This window comes from Mus pahari, chromosome 2, assembly GCF_900095145.1.
Source record: "Mus pahari chromosome 2, PAHARI_EIJ_v1.1, whole genome shotgun sequence".
In the NCBI taxonomy this organism is placed as follows: Eukaryota; Metazoa; Chordata; class Mammalia; order Rodentia; family Muridae; genus Mus; species Mus pahari.
Genome location: NC_034591.1, coordinates 29,165,382 through 29,171,659, shown reverse-complemented (window position 1 = coordinate 29,171,659; position 6,278 = coordinate 29,165,382). Strand labels below are relative to the sequence as shown.

The 6,278-nt window shown below is 44.0% G+C and overlaps 1 protein-coding gene and 1 pseudogene across 2 annotated transcripts in view; one reads left to right on the top strand and one right to left on the bottom strand.

The window, feature by feature from the left end:
* Nucleotides 1-354: 354 nt before the first annotated feature.
* On the bottom strand, nucleotides 355-1,651 carry LOC110317005 (annotated as a pseudogene). Its single transcript, XR_002380292.1, has one exon. The product of XR_002380292.1 is annotated as an MICOS complex subunit Mic27 pseudogene (transcript).
* Nucleotides 1,652-2,205: 554 nt separating this feature from the next.
* Nucleotides 2,206-6,278, top strand: part of Asns (asparagine synthetase (glutamine-hydrolyzing)) — a 22,055-nt gene continuing 17,982 nt past the window's right edge. The window contains exon 1 of the mRNA XM_021190287.2: nucleotides 2,206-2,333. The gene's annotated coding sequence lies outside the window, so the exon portion shown is untranslated. The remainder of the gene's footprint in view (nucleotides 2,334-6,278) is intronic.

The following is a 6,278-nucleotide window of genomic DNA, read 5'->3' as shown; positions in this document are numbered from 1 at the left end:
TTTAGTCAAGCTGAGGTTTTTTTTTTTTTTTTTGAGGTGCTGAAAAGGAATCTTTATATATAGGTGTGCATGTGCGTGTGTGTGTGTGTATATGTGTGTGTTTGTGTGTGTCCCCTGTGTCCTCAAATTCCCTACTTAAGAGGATGACCTTGAACTCTTGATCTTCCAGCTTCCATCTCCCCTGTGCAGTGCAGGCTTGCACCGCCGCCTACAGCTCTCTGAAAGAGGATTTGTCCGTAAGTGTTCAAGGTCCACTGATCTATTTGAACTTAATGTTGTCAACTTGATGTAGACTTTGTGAAGACGTTAACCTTGGCACAACAGTTTCTTAGGACAAACATTTCTTTCTTTTTTTTTTTTTTTGCCATAAAATATGGATAATTTATTCCAGCTCTAAAAAAAAAGTCAAGTAAAAAACACATTCATCTACCCCCATTCTAAGTTAACTGGCAATAATTGGGAAAACTGAAGCAGACACATACATACATACATACATACATACATACATACATACATACATACGTTTATAGAATTCAGTCTTATGGACATATCTTCATTTTGCTTTCTAATAAATTCTATTACAAGTCATGNAATGTACTTCTAGTATTTTTACCTCAGTTCACACATCAATCACTTAATATTATTTGTGTTGCATTCATTAATTTATGATTTTAACACTTGTTTCATTGGCCAAACTGTTTATTTGAAAATGTCATGGAAAAATTTCAAGTCACATTCTGTCAGTTACCCATTCATTATGTAATTTTTCACCATTGTTTGTAACTTGGTACATCTTGCAGTTCTCTATGCAGGCTCCCTCTGCAAACTAGTTCAGCTTCTAGTGCTGTACATATCTTTATCATCTGGATGAGACTGTCCGTGATCCATGAGCTTAGGGTCAGGAATAAACTGTGTAGTACCTGAGGTGGATTCTGATTTAATCACTGTCGCAGAGGCAAGTTCTTTTGGCAAAGACACTGAATGTTTCAGGTCAGGCAAGTTGGCATGGATTTCATCAGACCTTCCTTCCTTGCTTTCTTCCTTTGTTTCAGGGAATGATTCGTTTTCACTGTTTTGTGTCCACAATGACTTAATGGCTTGAAAAATTTTCTGGCTTGTAGCATATGCCTTTTTCCCAGTTATCTTTGCAATTATTACTGACTGAGCTGGGTAGCAAACAGTTGCTCCTAATGTGGCCAGTCCTAGTGGATAAGTGATCTTCTTAAACCTAGAACCTTTTCTTGCTGAAACCAAACCTGCCAGTCCCGAAGCTGTAATCACTCCCATTTTGGGGAGAAAATCTTGGGGAGGATTCTTCAGATAGACATATGCATCTTTTCCAAACTGTACTGTATCCATAACCCCATTCTTCATAAAGAGATAAATGTTCTTGCACCAGCCAATATAATACACGGTTGTAGTACGGATGGATGCAAAGCCCCTTTGTAAATTACCAGGCTGTTCTTCAACATATTTAGAATGGAGGGTTGGTGCAGTATATATGGGGAGCTGGTCTGGTCTCACTAGCTGCTTTTTGGGTTCCTCTTCTTTGACTAGATGCACATTTATAGATGCATATATCAGACCTGAAGATATGGTTGTCAACTTTCCCATCCTAAAGGCTGCCATACCTATGACCCTCTCGGCTCAAGTTTTCCCAAACATTTCTTTTTATTGTATAATGAATTTGTAGGCGCTATTTGTTCATGAGTGCTTTTAAAAAGACAATCTCTGCACGAAGATCACCTGGGGTACTTCTTACCTGCGCACTATTAGTAAGTATTAAGGTGTGTACGTGTGTGTGTGTGTGTGTGTGTGTGTGCGCATGTGGTGTCCTTCCAGGTATTCCTATGTTATATATATATATATAAAATCTATATATCAGACACTCTGTTAGGAAGTATTGAAGACTACAATTAAGGAGTGGGAGATCTATTGTTGATGGGGCACTGTCCTCAACTGGTCCTAGAAGCATCCCAAGTACGGAGATTTCTAATTGCCGGATGAGTGTAGGGCAGCCCAGTGACCTAGCAGGCCCGACCTCTGGGCTTATCCTGCCTGCAGTGTCATAGCACCTTAAGGAAAAGAAGCAGAACATCTCCTGGCTCTCGGCCCCAGGATGCACGTTTGCCTTGGCCTCAGCCCCGCCTGGCGTCGCCCGTCAGCATTGCGGGCCACGCCCCCGCGCACGGGTTAGGTCCCAGCGATATGATGAAACTTCCCGCACGCCTTACAGAAGCCCGGCGACTCTAAGGTGGGAAGCGGCCTCCAACCGGTCTTGTCACTGCGCTGCCTCCGCTCCACCTTCTCTGGCCCTGGCCGCTAGTGCTCAGGTAAGCTGGAGCCGGGTGCTCAGCGAGGAGCGCGCTGCTCGCCTGGGAGGCCGGAGGATGTGCTGTCTGCACGGGCACATGTCCGGGGAGTTCGGATGTGGAGCACTGGGTTCCGGCGCTGGACAGATGCTGCGGTGCAGCCGGAGGCAGGGCGGGGCCGGCGCAGGGCGATTGTTGCGCACCTAAGGACGGAGCTGCCAGGAAAGCTTTTAAGTGAGCGAAGTGCAGCGCTGAGGCAGGGCCGCTCCAGACAGAAGGCGAAGGTGGCCTTCATTTAGACACCATAAATATTTTCTTTTACTATATGACGTCTAGACCTGGGAAACTTCAGTCATCCGAAGGTTTTGCCTGGGACCAGCTGGACGCCTGCACGAGAGCAGTTGTAATTGGGCGCCCCAGGCTAGTGCTGGGGTCTCTTTCTTCAGCAGGACAGAGGCTCTCCCAAGCTCTAGAGCGAGTGCCTCTGGGTCTATCTGGATCCGGATTACCGAGCACTCACTCACCTCGCTGCTCAGGCCCTTCCTCCACTCCAGTTCCATACTCGCAGCCAAGCCTGAGGAAAAAATCTGTTTAAGGAGACAGGCGACCAAGTACGGATAAAGGCAAAGGAATTGGCGTGCTTTTTTTTTCTTTCTCTTAATTATGGATAGCTATTCACAGGTCTAGTTTCAGATTAGTCTAACTTTTAAAACAACACGGGCAAGTTTGATTTTTTTCATGGCCTGTGGCCTACGGGTTTTAACAGTTAACTCTTCGTTGATTGGTGTCAGTACTATAATATTAATTTGAAGTAAGACTTGCACAAGGCCACGGGTTGATTATTGAGATCTTAAGATAAGATGATCCAGTGAAGTTTCGAGCCATCAGTGCAGTGTAGGAAAGTGGCGCTGTCCAGTGGGGAGCGTGTGCTCTTTCATAGACTGACCCCTAGAAATGCTGGCTAGTCCGAACTGAGATCTGGTAGAGTGAAATTCATCGATTTTGATGATTATGAAAACCGAACACTTGATGTATTGTTACTTGATGTTTTGATGTTTGATTAATAGCCTCTAACCACTTAAGTATCCCTCCAGCTCGGTTTTAATAATGTAGAAAAAAATAGTAAAACATGATTAATTTTGGTTATATTGTATTGGTTGTCATGTTTAGGGTGTGTCATGTTAAGGTATGTTTAAAATTAGTTTTAATGTTTCTCTTGTCTTCTTAATGGGCTTTATTAATACATTAAAATTACACATATGGTTCACTGGCCAGCACTGCTGCAGAAATTAACCAGGAAACGAGGAAAATTACAGAGATAACAGTGAGGAAAATATGGTACAAGAGGGCCTCTGATTCCAATTACAAAGGAGTTTGAATTTCCTTACTCCTGCTGAAGGAAAGAATTTTAAACTTTCCTTTATACTTGAATATAGTGCCTGGCATATGTTTTGCATACCCAGACAGTTCATTAACGAGCCTTAAGACCTAGGTAAATGGTTCTCTGATGATCATAATGGATTTTCAGAGCGCTTTGTTAGCCCACTTCTCTTTCCCTTTCATTAGACGTAGATTCTTTTCTCATATAATACTATCTGAATAGTCCCCCCCCCCCACTTAGAGTGTCTCCCCACCTCTCCCCTCTGAATCCACTCCCTTTCTGCCTCTCATTAGAAAAGGATAGGCTTCTAAGAGACAAACAACAAAATAGAATAAAATACAGTAAGGTAAGATAACCATCACATCGAAGTTGGACCACAGAAGCCAGCAGAAAGATGAAAAGATCCCCAAGAGAAGGCGTAGGAATCAGAGACCCACTCATTCACACGTCCAGTCAGGAGTCCCATAAAAGCACTCAACTGAAAGCTATAATACTGTGGGTTCTCAGCCTTCCTGATGCTACCACCCTTTAATACAGATCACTGTAGTGAACCCCAACTATAGCATCATATTCCTAGCTACTTCATAACAGCTTTGCTACTGTTTTGAGTCATATCGTAAATACGTGTTTTCTGTTGGTCTTAGGCACCCCCTGAAAGGCCGTTTGACCCTGAGGTTGAGAACTGCTGCTATAGTACTATGCAGAGGACCTAGCGGAGACCCGTATAGGAGCTTTGCTCGGTTGTTTTAGACCCCACGCTTGCTGCTTCCATCTCGGAGTTTATAGGAGCTTTGCTCGGTTGTTTTAGAGGGCCTTGTTCTGATGTCCTCTGTCCCATAGGTTTTTGCAACTCCTTCTGCCTCCTCTTCCTCAGGTTTCCCTGAGCTCTGAGGGTCGGGATTCGATGGAGACATCTTTTAGCAGTGCGACTAACCCACTCTACATTGGCATTGAATCAAACACTGCTTATTAACGGCCGCCCCTCCTAAATCTCTGGATTCTCCTTCTGAATGTGCAGACTGTGCCTATCACAGGCTATTCGGACACCGTCATAGTAGGGGCTACAGGCCACATGCACTTCCTCTTCAGGTTGCTTTGCGTGATTCCACTTTCCGCTGCTTGGTCTGGTTTTACTCAAAGCACACCAAAGCTTTAATCCGGTTGGAATGTTTTCAAAGGCTTGCTCAGAGTCGGGGGCTGGGAGGATGTGTACTTTTTAGGGTGTAGGTTTCAGAGGATGTGGCCTTTTGTTGCGGATTTGCATTTTTGCATTTTGAACAGGATTGCAAGTTGGAGATTCATTTTTTGTTGTTGTTTTGTTTTGTTTTGTTTTGTTTTTGTTTTTTCAAGACAGGGTTTCTCTGTGTAGCCCTGGCTGTCCTGGAACTCACTCTGTAGACCAGGCTGGCTTCGAACTCAGAAATCAGCCTGCCTCTGCCTCCCAAGTGCTGGGTGGGATTAATGGTGTGTGCCACCACACCCTATTTATTTAAAAGATTTATTTATTATTCTATCTAGGTACACTGTAGCTGTCTTCAGATCCACCAGAAGAGGGTGTCAAATCTCATTCCGGTTGTGAGTCACCATGTGGTTGCTGGGATTTGAACTCAGGATCTTTGGAAGAGCAGTCAGTGCTCTTAACTACTGAGCCATCTCACTAGTCCAAGTTGGGGATTCTTTATTGAACTGTTTTGAACTTCAGATGTTCAAATGAAAGCTTTGTAGGAATTACTCGCTTCCTGGTTTACGGGGCTTTAATTAAGTTTTCCCTCCTCCAGCGTTGTTTCTAACTAACCGGTGCAGCTTTGAGAGGAATATTTGAGAGTGTTTTTGTCATTAAGGACACTGGATATTGACCTTCGCTGTTGTTGACACAAGGTCTCATACAGTACAGGATGGCCTTGAACCTTTGACCTCCCCTGCTTCTACCCTCACTGCAGCATTAAGTGCCACAGTGCCTAGCCATGACAAATATTTTTACATCCTCAGTCAACTCAAAATGCTTGTTAGGGTATCTGATAGCAGATTATTGTTTCCTTATTCTTCCATAACATTTACCTAAGTCACTTAGAGGTTAAGCTAGCAGACGTGACATGCCTAAGGATGTATTATACTAGTGTGGTGTGTGTGTGTGTGTGTGTGTGTGTGTGTATACACATGAATTAATATTACATAATGGTGTCTACGAGTTGCTATTTATTCCCTTTGTATTTGACCTGCAAATAGAGAGATGGTATTTAATTGTACAGGCTTAAGAAGAGGCTGTATTAACATGGAGAATCTCCGTGACCTTTGGGGGGGCTTGAGGTTCTCATTTGGAGTAGCTGGGGCTGGAACCCCACCTAGCTTGGAGCCAGCCATTCCTGCTATTGATCTTGGGAGCAATCCTGGGTTGCAGATGTGACCTGGATGTTGCTAGGTGTCCCGCGCTACCTTCTCGCCAGCAAGAAATGACGCGGCACACAAACAGGATCCTTCTGCAGCAACGCTTTAATGCTCTTGAGAGGGAGAGCATAAGCTTCCAACAGGCAAAGGGCGAAGAGAAGAGAGGGGAGAAGAGAAGAGAGAGAAGAGAAAGGGGAAAA